The sequence below is a fragment of the Bubalus kerabau genome, chromosome 4 (assembly GCF_029407905.1).
Source record: "Bubalus kerabau isolate K-KA32 ecotype Philippines breed swamp buffalo chromosome 4, PCC_UOA_SB_1v2, whole genome shotgun sequence".
Taxonomy (NCBI): Eukaryota; Metazoa; Chordata; class Mammalia; order Artiodactyla; family Bovidae; genus Bubalus; species Bubalus kerabau.
Window position 1 is genome coordinate 317806 of NC_073627.1, and position 20303 is coordinate 338108.

General features: G+C 45.0%; 1 long non-coding RNA gene across 1 annotated transcript; it reads left to right on the plus strand.

Annotated features, from left to right (window-relative positions):
* The first annotated feature begins 16488 nt into the window (after nt 1-16488).
* On the plus strand, nt 16489-19779 carry LOC129651080 (uncharacterized). The gene is made up of 3 exons (XR_008713987.1): nt 16489-16640; nt 17854-17947; nt 19680-19779. It is a non-coding gene; the product is annotated as an uncharacterized LOC129651080 (long non-coding RNA).
* The last annotated feature ends 524 nt before the right edge of the window (nt 19780-20303 follow it).

Consider the following 20303-nt stretch of genomic DNA (forward strand, 5'->3'; position numbering starts at 1 on the left):
AGAGCCCATCTGTGCCAGGGGAGGGGGCAGTGGCCAAGGGAAAGAGAGAGGAAAGGAGAGACAAGCGGGAAAGCCCACAGCACCTGGTCTTTCCAGGTGGTCTTGCAACCAAGTACTAATCAGGCTCAACCTTGCTTTAGCTTCTGAGCTCAGAAATTACCAGGTGCCTTCATGGTGGCATGGCCCTAGATGATGGCAGCCCCGACCAGGCACACCAATACCCTGGGCTGTGGGGCCTGCCATGCTAGCCTCACCAGCCCCTGTCAGAGCCCTGGGCTGCCCAGCATCTGTGGGCAAACCGCTCCTGACACGTCCTTCAGCCCTGTGGAGGCCCAGCCATCAGGCTGTGACTTGGAGTTCCCAGGAGATGGTTAGCACTCAGGGTATGTGGCCAGTGGCAATAGGGCCTGACCCTCTGGAAGTGAGTAGAGAAAAGCCCAGTGCTCTAATTCAATGCTGTTCTGGCACCAACTGAGTGTCTCTCGCTGACATCTTCACTGCTTCATCCAGATATTCCACGTACCACTCATGTTCCAGGCTGGGATTCTAGGGTCAGCCTTCACAGGGTTGCAGCCTTTCCCAGTGACCAATCCCAAGTACCTATGCTTCAACCTCTGGATCCTCACATAGGTATACCGCTATCAATGCTTAGGGTTAAAAACAGCAGATCTAAGACGCTGAAGACTTGTCCTAGGTCTTGCAAACAGCTCAGAACTGAGGTCTGGTGGCCTTTAATGCTGTGACCTAAGACCACACCATCTGCCAGCAGGATTATCTCCAGATAATCAGGATCAGATTGATTAAGTAAAAAGAGGGACAAGTGTGTCATGTTGGGAGGATCGAGGTGGAAACAACACCCCTGGGCCTTTGTCTTCTTCCTTCCAGCTGCCCAGGGGCCCAGCCATCTCCTTAATATCCTGTGTTCATGCAGTGTTCTGTTTTGACTCAGACAATGTGGAGGGTCCCTGCCCCTCAAGTAGTAATTTTCTCAGTTTTGAGGGGTACAGTCATGAAATGTCTTCCAGTGTAAAAATAAAGAAAAGATAAAAATCACCCAGACCACTGGGGTTCCTTATGAGGTGAGGGCGATATAAGGTCCCTTGAACTTCTGTTCTGGAAAGAGGGAGGGAGTAGGAAGAAAAAGCTGATCTTCAGTGAATGCAACCTTCACATGGACTCTGTGTAGTCATTTATCTGTACAGTTATTCTGTCATCATGACATTTACTCAAGGTCTTTTCTCTTTCTGGACTGATGTTCTCATGGAGTTCACAGGCTGAAGAGGTGCTCAAAATGAGAGAGTCAATTCCTAGGCAGGTTGATAAGAAGTCCAGGGGAGGCTGAGGAGAGAGGGGTCTGGAGTTCTCAAGGAGGAGGAAAGGACAAACATCTTTTTTTCTTCTACATTCCTTAGTCTTAGTCACTTAAAATGTTTTCTTTCTTTCTTTCTTTCTTTCGGCCTGTAACTGATGGTTACACAACTCAGTTTAAACTCTGTGAAAGAAAGTGAAGTTGTTCAGTCACGCCTGACTCTTTGCAACCCCATGGACTGTAGCCTACCAGGCTACTCTGTCCATGGGATTTTCCAGGCAAGAGTACTGGAGTGGATTGCCATTTCCTTCTCCAGGGGATCTTCCCAAGCCAGGGATCCAGCCCGGGTCTTCCACATTGTAGGGAGATGCTTTACCATCTGAGCCACTTAAACTCTGTACTAGGGATCATATAACAACAATGTATCCTGCTTGAGGACAGTTTCTCCTTCCTGAAAACCTTCTGATTAATCCTGATGTCTTAGAATGTATATTATGGGAATGGGTCTGGTAGGATCTTTCTGTTAAATTCTAATCCTGTTATCCTAAAATGTTAATTGTGGGAGTGGGTCTGGTAAAACTTTCACAAACTTGAGACATTCTTTTGATTTATTGTAGTAACTAGTTTAAAAAGTATATACCTCCCTTGCTAACACTAGCAAGGGGGACACTCTCAACCCCCTTCTTCTGTCCATGTCAGAAGCTTTCTCTGACCTTTTTCCACTGTAATAAAACTCTGCTACACAAATGCTCTTGAGTGATCAATCCTGGTCCCTGGTCCTGAAGCTAAATCTTCTTCGGAGATCCTGAATCCGACATCGTTCACAGTAAGCTCGATTGAATCTATAACAATCTCTTAAAAGCCAAATATAATCTTAAAATAAGCTATGCTGCTGCTAAGTCACTTCAGTCGTGTCCGACTCTGTGAGACCCTATAGACGGCAGCCCACCAGGCTCCCCCATCCCTGGGATTCTCCAGGCAAAAGCACTGGAGTGGGTTGCCATTTGAAAACGCAAAGTGAAGTCGCTCAGTCGTGTCACACTCTTAGCGACCCCATGGAGCGCAGCCTACCAGGCTCCTCCATCCATGGGATTTTCCAGGCAAGAGTACTGGAGTGGGGTGCCATTGCCTTCTCCAAAACAAGCTATAAGCCCTATTAAAATAAATTTAAATAAATAAATAATAATAATAATAAATAAATAAATAAAATAAATTTCAACTGAGTACAATTTTAAAATCTTAGTGCCTTTATTTAAAGATTAATGAATCAGGCAGCATCCAACTTAGCAGTTAGAAACTCTGAGGAGTTACACAAAATAAAAGACGTTTATAGGCATAAGGGATTGGGAACAAGGAAGTTGTACTGGGCAAAGAATCCAAGTGGTTACTGCGAGGTTACTTTCCATTAGAGGCTGGAAAGCTTTCTCAGGCAGATGACTTAACTAGTGATAATCAGAAGATTCCTGGCCTACTGGTTCAAGATTTCATTTCTGGAAGAGCCAAAACTGCATTTACGTCTATTTTGCTAGCATGGTTCCTAACTAAGCAACTCCTTTGGGGCTGTTGTTTTGTTTTTCACAGTCCCCCGGGGGCAACAACAAGGCTTACCACTGCTGGTTCTTCCCCAAATGCTGAGAGCACATGTGCTCTGTGCCAGGCCTGTGCTGGGGGCAGGGACCCAGCCAGGACACTTCACAGTCTTTGACATTCAAGAGGAGAGCAAGACAGAAAACCACCACACTTTAAAAAGAAACGATCCTGCTGCTCCCAAAGAGCTGACGCTGTGGAGGGAGACAAGGAATAAACAGAACAGCTTGTAGAAGAGTCAGCTCCATGGAGTGAAGGGCAGGACACGGCACAGCGGGAAGGGGGTGCCGGGGCAGTGGGGGGCGGGGAGGAAGGGAGTCCCGGGGCAGAGGACTGAGGGGTGACGAGCCCCAGTGGGCGCTGAAAGGGACGGCCCTGGTGCCGTGAAGGACCGAGGTGGTAAGGGCAGGAGACATGGGGAAGCTGTCACCGCAGATGCACATGGGGACGTGTCTCTGAGGAGGTGACATTTAAGCTGTGCTCCGGGCCACTGTCCCCTTCCCTTGTCACCCAGAGCCAGACACCGAGGATGGCTGCTAACATCACGCGCACCAGCCAGTCCTGAGCCTGCGCACCCAGCTCACTGTTCCTCCTGAGGAGTCATAGTAAAGGCCCCTGTGCTGAATTCCCCTCCCTCCCTCTCCGGACAAGGCCGGTCCTTTCCCGTGTGGCCCAGTGGCGTGGCCTGTCCCTCCTCTTGGGAACTCTTAAGTCATCAACTCTCTTTTCGAGGACAGTCGTCTCCTGATCTGTTTGCCTTATTATGCCTCCAATTTCCTATTAATACACTATATTTTAAATTAGCCAAGAATGGCAGCACACTCTGTAGACACAGAGTGTCTTAACTGAGCACACTCAATGAAGTGTGGACAAATGGAGCATGAATTAGGACACCTCCTGCAATGTCCTCAATCAGTCTAATGTTTATTGTGTGTTAAGCGTGTGTTTTGTGTTTCCCGCCTGGTTAGCTTCCTCTGGGTCAGCTGTGCTTTCTTTCACCAACTGTTTCTCCTGACAAAATTACTTGCAAGCACAACTGAAGTTCAGAATATGTTCAAATCGTTCCCTACAGGGCAGGCATCTTAGAGCAAAACTACTGCAGCGCTGCTAGGGCGTCATGTCTTTCTCCAAGTTGGCTGAGAACGAGCAGAGTAGGACTCGTGTGGTTAGTCCCTCTGTTGTGTCCAGCTCCTTGTGACCCCTCCTTTGAGAGGAGCTTGGCAGGCTACAGGCCCTGGGGTCCCAAAGAGTTGGACACGACCGAGCGACTATATATTCTTGCGGATTCTTTCCCGTTACAGGTCGTCACAAGATACTGAGTACAGCTCCCTCACTACACAGCAGCTCCTTGTGCCACCTGGTGTACATACAGCAGTGCGTGCGTACTGACCCCAAACTCCTGACTCGCCTCTCCCCACACCCCCGTGTCCTCTTTGGTACCATAAGCGTGTTTTCTATGTCTGTGACTCAACCTCTGCTTTGTAAATAAGTTCATCTGTATCATTCTTCAATATTCCACATGTGTGATGTCATACGATGCTTGTCTCTTTCTGTCTGACTTACTTCCCTTAAAGTGAAATCACCATGTTCATCCATGTTGCTGCAAATGGCATTATTTCATCTGATTTTATGACTAATTTTCCATTGTATATATATTCCACATCTTCTGGAGCAAGCACTTCTTAGACTGTACAGCTTGACTTACTTTAAAGGAACAAAAATTGTGAGTAAACCTAAGTTTTTTTAGAGATGGAGCATTTCTCTGCAATGATTCATAAATGTCATTAATCAGCATTTAATGGATTGGGAGACCAAGAATAGTAGGTAAAATTGGTGTGTGGTTTTGTTTTATGTCACTTATGTCAAGTTCTCATGCTGCTGTTGCTGCTAAGTTGCTTCGACTCTGTGCGACCCCAGAGATGGCAGCCCACCAGGCTCCTCCATCCCTGGGATTCTCCAGGCAAGAACACTGGAGGGGTTGCCATTTCCTTCCCCAATGCACACAAGTGAAAAGTGAAAGTGAAGTCACTCTGTCCTGTCCGACTCATATCAGGGTTAAATTATGTTTACAAAATACAGATTCCTTCTGTTGGTCTATTCTTGATTCTCTAAAATTATGTGGTACTTTTCTAGTCAGTTGTTCTTTGCTTGCATAGCCTTCACATGATTTTCAGAAGTAATTCTTGAAAAAATTTTATTTTATAGCCTTCCTTGCTTATTTTTCTTTTGTTATAGCTGCTTTAAATATTGGTCTTGAGAATTCATATTTTTCCAGAAAGTAGTCAATGTCTTGAATATTCTCATATATTTACAGTGTATATAAAGGGGTTTATATTCATTTTTGTGGGCGGGTATGAGATAATATGAAATATACATTGGACCTGTTGTCTTACACAGGACCCCTAAATGTCTTGAAGTTTCCTGAGTGATAGAAATGTCTTTTGGTTTGTTTTCTTTGTATGTTTTCTAAAAATGTTAATTTTGTTTTTTCCTGGTAGGAAATGATTACCTTCATAACAGACATGTTTGACGATTATTGCTAAGGTTTGTTAGTACAATTCTATGTGCCCTTTATTTTAAGGCTTGTGATTAGTTTCATCTCTCTCTCTCTCTCTCTCTTTTTTTTAGTTTCAGCTCTAATATATGCATTTTCTGTCTCAGTTGAATGTCCCACATATTCAAGGAGGTTTCTGCACTCTGGCTGGTGAGGATTCTCAGCCCCACATGAATGTTGCACATTATTCAATGCATTCAGTTCAGTTCATTTCAGTTGCTCAGTCATGTCCAACTCTTTGCAACCCCATGAACCGCAGTGCACCGGGCTTCCCTGTCCATCACCAACTCCCTGAGTTCACTCAAACTCATATTCATTGAATCAGTGATGTCATCCAGCCATCTCATCCTCTATCGTCCCCTTCTCCTCCTGCCCCCAATCTCTCCCAGCATCAGAGTCTTTTCCAATGAGTCAGCTCTTCACATCAGGTGGCCAAAGTATTGGAGTTTCAGCTTCAGCATCAGTCCTTCCAGTGAACACCCAGGACTGATCTCCTTTAGGATGGACTGGTTGGATCTCCTTGCAGTCCAAGGGACTCTCAAGAGTCTGCTCCAACACCGCAGTCCAAAAGCATCAATTCTTCTCTGCTAAATTTTCTTATTTTAATTTAGTTTAATTTTTTAAAAATATTTTATTTTATTTTTTTAACTTTACAGTATTGTATTGGTTTTGCCATATATCAAAAAGAATCCACCACAGGTATACATGTGTTCCCCATCCTGAACCCTCCTTCCTCCTCCCTCCCCATACCATTCCTCTGGGTCATCCCAGTGCACCAGCCCCAAGCATCCAGTATCGTGCATCGAACCTGGACTGGCGACTCATTTCATATATGATATTTTACATGTTTCAATGCCATTCTCCCAAATCAACACACCCTCTCCCTCTCCCACAGAGTCCAAAAGACTGTTCTATACATCAGTGTCTCTCTTGGTGTCTCGTATACAGGGTTATTGTTACCATCTTTCTAAATTCCATATATATGCATTAGTATACTGTATTGGTGTTTTTCTTTCTGGCTTACTTCACTCTGTATAATAGGCTCCAGTTTCATCCACCTCATTAGAACTGGTTCAAATATATTCTTCATAGTCCAACTCTCACATCTATAATGACTACTGGAAAAACCATAGCTTTGACTAGACGGACTTTTGTTGGCAAAGTACTGTCTCTGCTTTTTAATATGCTGTCAAGGTTGGTCATAACTTTCCTCCCAAGGAGAAAGCATCTTTTAATTTCATGGATGCAATCACCATCTGTGGTGATTTGGGAGCCCCCCCCAAATAACGTCAGCAACTGTTTCCACTGTTTCCCCATCTATTTGTTGAGTTATTTCAAATCCTAAAAGATGATTCTGTGAAAGCGCTGCACTCAATATGCCAGCACATTTGGAAAACTCAGCAGTGGCCACAGGACTGGAAAAGGTCAGTTTTCATTCCAATCCCAAAGAAAGGCAATGCCAAAGAATGCTCAAACTACCACACAATTGCACTCATCTCACACGCTAGTAAAGTACTGTTCAAAATTCTCCAAGCCACGCTTCAGCAATATGTGAACCATGAAATTCCAGATGTTCACTGTGATTTTAGAAAAGGCAGAGGAACCAGATATCAAATTGCCAACATCCACTGGATCATCAAAAAAGCAAGAGCTCCAGAAAAACATCTATTTCTGCTTTAATGACTATGCCAAAGCCTTTGACTGTGTGGATCACAACAAACTGTGGAAAATTCTGAAAGACATGGGAATACCAGACCACCTGACCTGCCTCTTGAGAAACCTGTAGGAAGCAACAGTTAGAACTGGACATGGAACAACAGACTGGTTGCAAATAGGAAAAGGAGTACATCAAGGCTGTATATTGTCACCCTGCTTATTTAACTTCGATGCAGAGTACATCATGAGAAATGCTGGGCTGGAAGAAGCACAAGCTGGAATCAAGATTGCCACGAGAAATATCAATAACCTCGGATATGCAGATGACACCACCCTTATGGCAGAAAGTGAAGAGGAACTAAAGAGCCTCTTGATGAAAGTGAAAGAGGAGAGGGGAAAAGTTGGCTTAAAGCTCAACATTCAGAAAACTAAGATCATGGCATCTGGTCCCATTCAATGCATAGGTCTCCAGTAATCATTCTTTCCTCAAAAGTTGTTCCTGCCCAGCCTTGTGGAATTTCACCTGTGTGTGATCCAATGACAGAGACTCAGAAGGCTCATTAGGCACTTGGAATAATTCTTTCTGTCTGAGTAGCTCTCTCTTATCGATGCCCTGCCCCACACATATCACCTTCTGCACCTCCCTGGCTCACCTGTGTTCTCAGATCAGGACTTTGCTGGGCTGCATCTGGGTTCCCCTCCCTGTACCTACAGCATGGAAACTGCTTGAAGGCAGACAGCAGGGAGTCATCAGATGGATTTGTGTATCCATCTTCACTCTAGGAACTTAGTCCTGCATGGCCTGCTGTCCAGGATCTGAAAACAGTTGTTTCAAGTATTTTGTTCAGCTTTCTAATTACCAGTGCCAGGTGAGGAAGTTCAGACACTGTTCCTCTTAAAGCTGGAAGTGGAAGTCACATTTTATTTTTACAGACACTCTTTGAATCAGTAATTCTAAATCAGTTAGCCATATATGTTTGAAAGTATCCTTTGCTTCATTTTCTCTGTTTTGCTCTTGCAAATCTAAAAACAAGACCAAATATCAAGAGACACATTAAAACAGGTTTTGTTTTCTGCTTTTCCTGGTTGAACCTTATGCCAACAAATCCTAGGTAAGGACTTAGGAAGCTGCAGTAAGTCAAGGTACCAGCAAGATCACAGGATCTATAATCAACAGGAATCTTAATGGTACCAGAGAGCCTTTTTTTTCTTTTTTTGCCATGCTGTAGGAGGTGGAATGCAGTGGTTGAGGGGCCAGAGGGATCCAAGGACCTTAATGACACCAGTGAGCCAACTAAAATACAGGAGTCTGAGGCCAGGTACAGCACGTTTGGCCAATGTGAGCTGAAACATATTTAATTCTGAATTTCCAGAACCATAACCTCAAACAAAATGTTCACCTTCTTCTGATATTCACATAGAAAGATTGCACAGAATCTTTCGCCTAAAAATTCTACTTCCATGGAAGAAAGCCACCAGGAAGATTGCTTGGAGAATTTAAGAGATGTGTGGTTTTTAGGTGGAGAAAGAGGGAGTGAGTAAATGGCAAGTGTGGTTCAGAAATGGAAAGGGGTCTGTGCAAACCCAGCAGGCTCTTTTTGGTGGAAGGCAGGCCGTGTGCTCCTTCCCCCTTTTGCTGAGATCACTTTTATTATGTTTTAGGTAGCTCCAATGAAAGCCTCAAGTACAGGGGCTTCCCTGGTGGTCCATTGGTTAAGAATCTACCTTGCAGAGCAGGGGACACCGGTTCAATCTCTGGTCCCCAGAAGATCCCACATGCCACAGAGAAATTAAGTCTGTACACCGCCAATACTGAGCCCAGGCATCCTAGAGCCCAGCGCTCCACAGCAAGAGAAGCCGCCAAAGTGGGAAGCCCAATCACCCAACTAGAGCACAGGCCCTGCTTGCTACAAGTAGAGAGAGCCTGCAGGCAGCAAAGAAGACCCAGTGCAGCCAGAAAGAAATAAAATTATATGTAAACAAAAACCCCTTCAAGTACAGTCACTCTCAATGGCTCAAGTAATTCCTGCTCGATGTTCTCAGCACACCGGCGTGTGGGGTCTACAGGAACCCCCTCCTCCCGTGAAGGCCCAGAGTCTCCATTGACCACGTGTCTCCACCACTGTGCTGTGCCATCTCCCTGCTCTCCTCTGCACAGAATTGCTTCTGATGGTGTCACTCTTTAGCCAGGGGAGTCATTCTTGTGAATCATCATCTAAGAATTAATATCATCTCACCTGCAATTTTATTTCTATATTCCTTAAAAGGAGTTCCTTAAAATCCCAATTGTATTCCTTAAAAGAGTGTTTTCACAAAATCTTGATTTGAACACCTATGTTTTTATTTATCAACTTTTATGTCTCCTTCATTGTGTCCTGTGCTGTGATTCAGCCTCTCTCTCGGCCTCTGCTCTTGGCCTCTCATGAAACAACGTACAGGATGTATTAGTTGCATCCGCCCTCCCCTCTCACTGGCTCTTTTCCATCCTCCCTCGTCTCTCCGTGACATGTGTAACTATGTGCACATCACTATCACCGTGACACCCTCCCCTCCCTTGGGAAGCCTGTCATTACCTTCCTGCTTCTTTCTCTGCTGCCCCGTGTGTGTCCCTGCCCAACACTCACAGCAGCTTCACAGCAGGCGCTCTCCCTCACTCTTCTCTCCAGAGTTCCTGCGGGAATTTCTGGACACCACCTCCCAAGTATTTACCTCTGACTCTGACTTCTTCTTCCCTGGTGGGCCCTGTAGCATCCTCCCCTGAATGAAGACCACAGATAAAACCTAAATTCTCCTTCTTCCCCAGCTACCTTAAACTCCCCTGTGGATGTCTCCTTCTCATCCAGGCTCAGTGATTCAATATCATCCATGAACCATTTTTCTATGCTCAACCATCTATCTGGCCATATTGATACCATCTCCAGGGGAATGGGTGGAGTAATAATGGACAATGTTGAGATGGCCTGTACAGACCAGGCCAGGCAATGTGGGCATGTGAATGAAAGACAGTGCTAAGAAGAGGAGCAGATTATAGAGAAGTCACAAGGGTAGAAGAGGTTGGAGTATGTTTTTGAAAACAGATCAGGGAGAAATCTGGGAGAGGAGAGGTCTGCCAGGGTCCAGCCCTGGTGGATCCAGGGAATTCGAAGCAGGGACAGCGTCAGCGAGGATCAGGAAACAACGGCTTAATTAAACATTAATTGAGGATATAAAGAGTAATAGAATAAGGATAGCTCAGTGAGGAAATTCAGTGGAGAAAAGAGGCTGAATAATTCAGCCAGAAGGTGAGAGAAAGAACGACATGGGGAAACCCAGTTTCGGTGAACAAGGCCCACACTTTATTTTCCAAAGTAGTATTTATACCTTAAATTATGCATAGAGGATAATGGGGGAAGGGGTAGAGTCATGCAGTAAGCCAGGCTTTCTTTCTGCAGACTTATCATATGCAAAAGCTTAGGTGATTTGCATCATCTTCTGGCCCGGAGGCCTGTTAACATTTTAAAACCCTTTCTTCAGAAAACTTATTTTTCTCTAAAGGTGATTAGTCAGGCGCCACCCTCCAAAAGCATTAAAGTTGCATTCCTATAGGGCAAAGGTGTGGTGGGCTGTAACAAGAAAAAAGAATAAACTCAAGGGTCCAAGGTTATAAACATTAAAGCTACTACCTACACCAATTATATTAATCAATACACTGCCAGGGATATAGCAGGTAAGGGATATGGAGACTTAGCAGCAAACATTGGCCCAACAAGTGAAAAACCCTTCACCAATACAATTTCTAATCAATCTTTTAACTGCTCAAAGGAATCTGTATTTAAACAGTTTAGAACATCTCATGCCTCTCACAGTTGGGAGGCTCTGAGCAATCACATGTGGCCAGAAAAACCTATTCAGGCAGGCTAGAGGACTTCCAAAGGAGTTTGTAGGTTGAAACACTATCACACCCAGGAACTTTATTAACTGGAGCTGTAAGTTAACTCTTTTTTTCAGAGAGAGGTAGTGGGGGACAGCCCCCCATAAAGTCAGAGGTGTAGGTGAGAGCACAAAGCAGAAACTAGGCAGACTCTGGTTTGGGGGGTAGATGGTCGAGAATTTCCAGGGGGACTCCTGAGGCTCGATCTCGCCTTTGCGTATGCCCAGCCTCCTTCCTCATGACCTTTGCCGGGGCGGAGCTCCTGCTCCCGGCAGAGGTCGAGTCTTAAGGAAAGAGAAATGATCACTGCATAGCTCCTCGGGGTGGGGAATCCAGCAATGTGCTAGTTTACCAGCAACATCCTATCAGATGCTACATTTCAGTTAGAAATGCTTCAGGCTACAAATCCATTAGATTTGTAGAAATTCCTAATGCATTAGAAATTGATACATTTTCCTGAAATGGAATAAATTAGGCTAAGGTTATGCATTACATTGTTTTTTGTGATGTCAAGATGTCATTTTTTATTAGTGTTTATTCCAATGTGGACCAGTAAAGCGTATTATAGTCCATCATCTAGTCAGTGGGCTGATTTGTGGAAAATAGTGTCCCTAGAGAGAATATTCCCCAAGATATTGTCAGCTGAATATAAGCAAGATACATAAAACATTGTGCACAGTATGCGACCATTTATGGTTTTAAATGTGGTTGTGCTCACACTCAGTCACGTCCAACACTTTGTGACACTATGGACTGTAGCCCACCGGGCTCCTCTGCCCATGGCGATGCTCCAGGCAGGGATACCAGAGTGGGTTGTTATTTCCTGCTCCAGAGGACCTTCCAGACCCAGGGATTGAATCTGAGTCCCTTATGTCTCCTGCACAGGGAGGTGGGTTCTTTACCACTAGCACCACATGTGGAGTGAAGAAGAAATAGATATTCGTAGTTGCTTGTGTCCATAAAATGACACTCTGGGACGTCTCTCCTGATCCAGGGGCTAAGACTCTGTACTCTCATTGTAGGGGCCTGAGTTTAATCCCTTGTCAGGAAAGTAGAACCCACATGCCACAGCTAAGAGTTCCCATGGAAAACTTCCCACAGGCACAGCCAAATAAATACTTAGGACAAAAAAAAAATGTCTGGAAGTTATTCCTGAGAAACAAAACACATGGCTGACTGTGGAAGCAGCAGGGCCTTGACAAGAAGGGAGGGGGTAGGAAGAACAATGTAATATAAAGTATTTTATATTTCTAGGTTCTTGAACCTTGTACATGTATTACAAGTTTCTCAGAAATGCCAAGACATTACAAAAAAATTTTAAACCTCTAAAGAATAAAATTCACAGCGTTATTTCTACAAACTGAATGAAAATCAAGTTTGTTTTATCAGAAAGATTATCTGGCTTCTCTAACATATCTTCTCAGGCTTTTCCCACGCTACCCAGACAGTGGTCCATATGGCACTGTCTGGATTCTTGTCATAACATGAAGTGAATCTTTTACACTATCCTGGGTCCTTGATGTCCCGCAAATGAAGGACGACACCATCACGTTCCTTGCAGCAGGGGACCACTTAGGTAGCACCGACTTTTACTTCCCAATGGAGCAGTACATCTACAGAAGGAAAAGTGACACCGTCTACATTAGGAATCCGAAGAGAACCTGGGAGAAGCTTCTGTAGGCAGCTCATGCCATCGTTGCCACTGAAAACCCAGCTGCTGTCCCTGCTGCGTCCTCCAGGAACCCTGGCCAGCGAGCTGAGCTGCAGTTTGCTGCCGCCGCTCCTCTGGTCGGCCGCTTTGCTCCTGGAGCCTCCACTAACCAGACCCAGGCAGCTTCCAGGAGCCAAGACTCCTGGTGGTTACGATCCCTGGGCTGACCGCCAGCCTCTTCCAGAGGCATGTATGTGAACTTCTTACCATCGGTCTGTGTGACACGGACTCTCCTCTGCACTCTGGAGACCACCCATTCCCGGCAACCAGGGAGCTCAGTCGGTGTGTCTGCCTTGGCAGATGCTCACCTGGGAAGTTCTGCCTGTTTCCTGTGAACACTCTTGGGAGGTCGTGCCTGATCTCTACGTCTGCAGATTCTGAAGTGTTGGGAAGCGCAGTACAAAATAGCCTGTTGGAAGAAGTCCTTGAAAAAAAGGCGAAGGGCCAAAGATACTCTGGCTTGATGTGCTGAGGGCAAAAAAAAACATCTCCTGCCTTTGGTTCTGTCCAGCACCAAGATTTAATAATAAATATTAAAGATGTTACTTGAAAAAATGGGTTATGGGATAAACACATGGGTCACTTAGAGCACGCTGCCCTTAAAATATTTTTACTGATTAGATGTTAACCCCGTACATACTCTGCTGGCTATATACTCTAAGCTCTTTGTTCCTGCTTCTATAAAAAGACTTGACTACAAAAATAAACTTGTCAGTCCTTACAAGAGACTGTCCGAGTGTCATTCTTTCAAGTTCGTCGCTTCCAAGTCCCGGAAAAAAAATCCCCAACACTTAAGAGATTAAAAGGGAAGAGCAGGTGGCAGCTGAGCAAGCTCTGACCAAGGAGGACTTCAGCATGAATGGGTCACTTCAGCAGCTCAGTGCAATGCTACTGGATCCGAGGTGCTGGCCTAGTCCACAGGCAGGCAGGTGAGCTCACTGCCTACTCCGCAGTTCCCCCTGAAGGCTGGCCTGCAGCATCCACTGCTCAGGCCACTGGGCGGGTAGGCACAGCACTGCGTGGGCTTCAGCTGTTCCTTCACGGGCTCTTTTCTGGGGTGGGGGCTGTGCTGGGTCCTTGCTGCTGCACAGGCTTTGCTCTGGTTGTGGTGAGTGGGGCACACTCTCTGGCTGTGGTGCCTGACCTTCTCATTGCAGCAGCTTCTCTTGTTATGGATCGTGGGCCCTAAGGCCCCCAGGCTTCAGTGGTGTCAGAGCATGGGCTCAGTGGCTGTGGCCCCCAGGCTGTGGAGCACAGGCTCAGTGGTTGTGGTTCATGGCCTTAGTTCCTCTGAGGCACGTGGGATCTTCCTGGACCAGGGATTGAACTCATGTCTCCTGCATTGGCAGGATTCTTTACCATGAGCCATTATGGAAACCCCACAAACTCTTAAAATGGAAATTGGATGACAGAAAATAAGCAGTTTCTAAATAAATAAATATATCTACTCATGAGGATGTTCTGTGACTTTTGCTTTTTTACTTTCACATAAGAGGAAAATTTCCTAATTCATAATTCATTATGTTCTTCCCTCAAACAACATTTGTAACTGCAAATTTTATTAGCTAAGCTTGATCCAACTTTTAAAACACTTTTCTCCCACTCTCCCCTATGCACTGTACATTCTTTATCAATTGAGATAATATTTTATCATTGTTCAGTCAGTCATGTCCAACTCTTTGCGACCCCATGGACTGCAGCACACCAGGCTTCCCTGTCCTTCACCATCTCCCAGAGATTATATTTATATACTTCATATGGATAAGAGGATAATCAGTTGGCTTCATCCTTGAATTATTTCTCTGAATCTGACATATTAATATTCTAGTAAGACATAAGACACTTGACTGACTTCAGCATAATAAAAAATAATAGAATCAGGTGACCATATCTTAAGACTGATTATAAAAGCAGCAGCCATGTTGATGGAGAGCAGTGACACACGGGGGGACATTTTATGTGGTGAGAGAGGGGCGCTGGCCTCAGGGACTTAAAGGGCTGCTTGAAAACAGAGAAACTCGGCTCAGTGGCTGGACCTCCTGGGAGTCGCTTCCCAGGGACACACAGGACAGAGTCCTGAGCATCGTGAATGCCCACAAGGCGGTCTGAAGTGGTGGCCAGGGCACCCCTCTGCATATCAATGGAGATGGTAGCTGTATTGTGTGTCTGTACGAGTCTGTATAGGTGACCCTGCATGCAGAAAAGCAAATTTGACTAAATGGCAGATGGCCTCAGCTCTAACAGTAAGATCTTTTCTTAAATCAATTTCTTTCTCCTCTCAGCTTTTCCATCTGAAAGGATTTACTCTTCATGAGACCCATTCTTTTTTAATTCACTTCTTCAAAGCCTCAAATTTTTTAGCTTTTTTCCAGTAAGTATCTTTCCATGTTTATTCCTCAGACAACATAAGCAAGAGTAAAATTTTCTTATTGGACTTTAAAGATAAACAAATACTTTTAAAATCAGAAGTTCCAAAAGTTCTAAATTCAATCATGTTCTCACTTTAGTATCTTCAATCCTATGCCTGTAATGAGCATTTTTACCTGACTCACCGGAAGAAATATCAATAATCTCTGATATGCAGATGACACCACCCTTATGGCAGAAAGTGAAGAGGAACCAAAAAGCCTCTTGATGAAAGTGAAAGTGGACAGTGAAAAAGTTGGCTAAAAGCTCAACATTCAGAAAAGGAAGATCATGGCATCTGGTCCCATCACTTCATGGGAAACAGATGGGGAAACAGTGGAAACAGTGTCAGACTTTATTTTGGGGGGCTCCAAAATCACTGTAGATGGTGACTGCAGCCATGAAATTAAAAGATGCTTACTCCTTGGAAGGAAAGTTATCACCAACCTAGATAGCATATTCAAAAGCAGAGACATTACTTTGCCAACAAAGGTCCATCTAGTCAAGGCTATGGTTTTTCCAGTGGTCATGTATGGATGTGAGAGTTGGACTGTGAAGAAGGCTGAGTGCCGAAGAATTGATGCTTTTGAAGTGTGGTGTTGGAGAAGACTCTTGAGAGTCCCTTGGACTGCAAGGAGATCCAACCAGTCCATTCTGAAGGAGATCAGCCCTGGGATTTCTTTGGAAGGACTGATGCTAAAGCTGAAACTGCAGTACTTTGGCCACCTCATGCGAAGAGTTGACTCATTGGAAAAGACTCTGATGCTGGGAGGGATTGGGGGCAGGAGGAGAAGGGGACGACAGAGGATGAGATGGCTGGATGGCATCATCGACTTGATGGAAGTTCGTTTGAGAGAACTCCTGGAGTTCGTGATGGACAGGGAGGCCTGGCGTGCTGTGATTTATGGGGTTGCAAAGAGTCGGACACGACTGAGCGACTGAACTGAACTGAACTTGATTAAAACACAACTCTGGGGGCTGATTTGGTGGCGAGACTCCACAGACCCCTGGAATTTTGAACTCTCGACAGTTAGATCTCTTTTTACGGAAGTGTTAGCAGCCAATGGAGCAAGGCGCATATAGTGCCAGAGTACAGGGCTGACAGCAAGGAAAAGACAGTTAATTGATGGTAGAAAAGATCTGCCTTCTGACAAGCAGCCGCCTCTCACAGTGAGGCAAACCGGAAGTGCCTGCAGAGGCAGAGCCCTGTGCACAGGGAGAGTGATGCTTCAGCCACACCCCTTATCAGTGCAGCCTTCAGAAAGGGGTCGTTCCTTGACCTGACTCCTGCTTCCTCTTTCTTTAACTGCCTGTGCTTCGGGGGCTGCTCTGCTGAGTTGGACTCCCCTTTTTTTTTTCCTAGATCTCCTTGGGGCCTTCTCATAGCGCCCGGCAGCAGGCAGGAAGCAGCGGCGCCATTGGGCAGGTCTGCTCCTGTAACTCCTCTGGCAGCCGTGCGGCTGAGACAGCGTGCTGAGCGTCCACCGTCCCTCTCATGGAACCAGAGGTCAGAATGTGATGGGACCAGAGGTCGGAAAGGGGAAGATGGAAGGGCTGCCTTTGCTTTCTTTCACTCCTGGGCCAGGAGCTCTTAACCTGAGTTATTTGGAGAGCCCAGGGAGCATGTGGCCTCCCTGAAAGTGAAAGTGAAGTCTCTCAGTCGTGTCCAACTCTTTGCGACCCCGTGGACTGTAGCCCACCAGGCTCCTCCGTCCATGGGATTCTCCAGGCAAGAATACTGGAGTGGGTTGCCATTTCCTTCTCCAGGGGATCTTCCCAACCCAGGGATCGAACCCAGGTCTCCCGCATTGCAGGCAGACACTTTAACCTCTGAGCCACCAGGGAAGCCCAAGTGATGCATAAAATGCGTCTGTGCACAAACTTTTTTTCAGATAAGAGTAAATGCCCTGGATTCACCCCTTCAGAATATTTTATCTTTGTTCCTAGTCTGTATAGATCCTGTGCTTTGAAGCACAACACCGCTGCAGTGATTTCATCACACTTCCACTGCTGCAGGTCCCTAGTAAACCCAGCTTTCAGAATCAAGAGAAGCTGGTGGCTGACAAGGCTTAAAAACATCCTTTGGAGTTCCTAGAATCAAGAGCACTTGACTATACTCTACTGGAACACTTTAAGCTCTAGCAGTTTGCTTTTCGCTTGTGAGCAGCTAGGTCAAATTGTTTCCAAACAAGAAAACCGAACTAAAGTCTATGTGCCTGACCAGGGTCACAGGACACACACTACTTTAGGGCGGGTCCCAGGTCGGCCTGAGATTCTGTCATTACCAGGAATCAAGGTAGCAAAGAGCATTTGTGACACAAACCCTAAAGCGTTTTATTACTGGATAATTTGGGTTGGGACGGTTCCCTAGAGAAGAGAATGGCAACTCACTCTAGTGTTTTTGCCTGGAGAATTCCATGGGCAGAGGAGCCTGGCTGGCTACAGTCTAAGGGATTGCAAAGAGTCGGACAGGACTGAGTGACTTTCACTTTCTGTTTTCAGTTTGGATCTACGGAGATGTAAAGTCTTTTTCTGTGAATATTTGTAAATGCTTCCTGCAGATCCAGTTATATGGCTTTGTGTTCTTCTGGAATTGCTCCCATGACATTGATCTGGACTTCATACACTTATGTACCAAATTACTCTGTTTTCTGTGCAATGGTGGTAAAACAGTTAAAAAGCAAGTAAACAAGCCAAAGCCCGTGAACTGTTTCAAACAGGCTGAAAGCGCCACCTACTGTCCAATCTGTAGAGGTGCCCGAGGAATGTAGTCTGAGCCTATGGACTGAGGGCCACAGGAACTAGGATATTAAGGTAAGTTAGACTCACATCTAACTATACTCTCTACTTATATGCTATTTATAACGAGTTATGTAGTTATATTTATGCTCTCTCCTGACATTCTCAATCTTTGGTTACAGAAAGTAAGATATTGAAAATCACTGAATTGTGGCAGATGTAAGAAACAGTATCAGGCTGTCATATGCTTTCCACGGGTCCCGATTATCCCACACCAAAATGCCTTTGGAGTTCTGGAGTAAAAATGCTCTCTGCCACTTTTATTCCTAGTAACGACTGAGGCCCAGAGCTCCCTGAGTAGCCCCTCCTGCTGGGGACTTGACTGTATTTATTTTATATGTGTTTAAGAGATGACAGAAAAAGAGAAAGCTCTAAAATGGCAAAAGCTTTCAGGTACACCAAAAAGGTGGTTTTTAATGTTGGTTTGAGTGTTTTGTTTTTAATGGAACAATCCATTATAGAACGGGCCAAAATAAGTTTAGAGAATACAGTGTACATTTTCTACCTCTGAGAGATACTAAATAAAACTTGTCTTTACTATGGGCCTGGCATAAATTCAGACTTGCCTTGGACAGGTGACTGACTTCCAGGCTGCCTTAAACCCAGCCAGTGTTCAGGGAATGGCCCAGTGACTGGTGGGGACAATTTAGAGTAAAAGTAGAATTTCTCTTTCATCCTTATCAAAGTAGCTGTGGTTCATTTGTATATATTCCTCCAGCTTTTTAAAAAACATTTTCAAATATATATTTATTTACACAGATAATATAGGTTCATTTTTAGTTCAGTTAGACAAATAATGTGTGTGTTGTTTTACAACTTGCTTTTGTCATGTAACAGTAGGACTTTAAGGTGTCACCATTTCCTGTTTGGGGGTTTTCCAGTGGTTTTCAATAGGAATATAAAAATCTTTCTTTAGAACAACACGATTCTGCTATAAGCAAACTAGATTCATCTAGCATCCACATTCAGGGAAATTCAGAAATGTTAGTTGCCCTGCGCATCCCACCATCAGGAATGGAGGAAACTGCGAGCAAGGAAAATCTCAGTGATGAACACCAGGCACCCCATTAACCCAGCGCTAAAGGAGGAGGGCGGGGAGAGGACAGCCCATGGGCTGCGGGGAAGGTCTTGTGATGGCTGTGTCTCCAGCCTGGCCGGTAGCAGCCAAGAGAATCAAGAAAAGAGAGATGATAGAAGGAGAAGAGTGGAGGGCAGGAAACAGGCCTCCTGGTAGCAAAGCACATTGGTTGCAGCAGAGCCTGGGGAGGGACACCCAGAGGAGGATCCCTCCGCTCACCCCACCCCAGAAGGTGCCCATGGGCTGGGTGGGGGGTCGCATCCGCTCCCCTCACTAAGACTGTGTGCTTCAGGCTGGTCTGGGGAACACACTTCTTGTTTCACTTGAGTGATTCAATTATGCCTCCCCTGTAATTTCAGCTTGGGTCTTCTCTGCCTGCCTTCCCCTCACTTTTCACTCTGGCCTCAGTCTTCATTTTTTTCTGGCAAACAAAATATGATTAGCAGGCAGAGTTGACTGCATAAAAGGCAAAGGTCTGCCTCTGAGGAGTAATATATACTCATATCGCTATGCTAGTTTACTTATATTTATTAATTTAAGTTATTATAACATAATGCTACATAAATATATGCATATATAATGTAAATAAATATTAAATGTTATGTACTATTACTATTTTAATATAATATTTATATATCAATGATATATGTTAATATTAATAATATATAGGCTGATTTAGTTAACGACATGCCTGGTGAGAAGACTAATGAAGACTAAAGAAGTCAGAAAAAAACAGAAATTTGAAGATCTTTGCGCAAACTCCATGCTCACGATGTAAATGGTGAGACGTGCATGAAGGCTCTTAGCCAGGGCTCCTCACAGGCTTCTCCAGGCCCCTGTTACGGTCAGCAGTGAGAGAGGGAGCGAGGGTCCAGGCAAAGCCCCCAGGCCGAGGCCGGGCCGAGGCCGGGCCGAGCCCCCCGCCAGTCTCCTTCCTTCTGTCACCGTGCATCACCTCCTCACTTACACTAGTGTAAACGAGTGTTATCACTTCTCCCACAGAATGAAGGGTGTGTGTTGCAGGAGAGCTGGAGTGAGCTCACTGGTGACACAAATCTTAAAACTACAGAGAGAGGGAGTTGGAGGCAGGGAGACAGATAAATAGACTATGTGCCCTGGCTTTAGACTGTAGGGTGAAATTTATGATATTAAAACTGGTTAGCCTTTAGCTTGTATTTTATCAGTGCCTGTATTAAACAATTGATCAGTCACCTAAATATCGTAGATTCTAAATCATAAACTAGGATTTTAAAATACTGTAGTTTTCTGTGTTACCAAAATGCACTTTTGAAG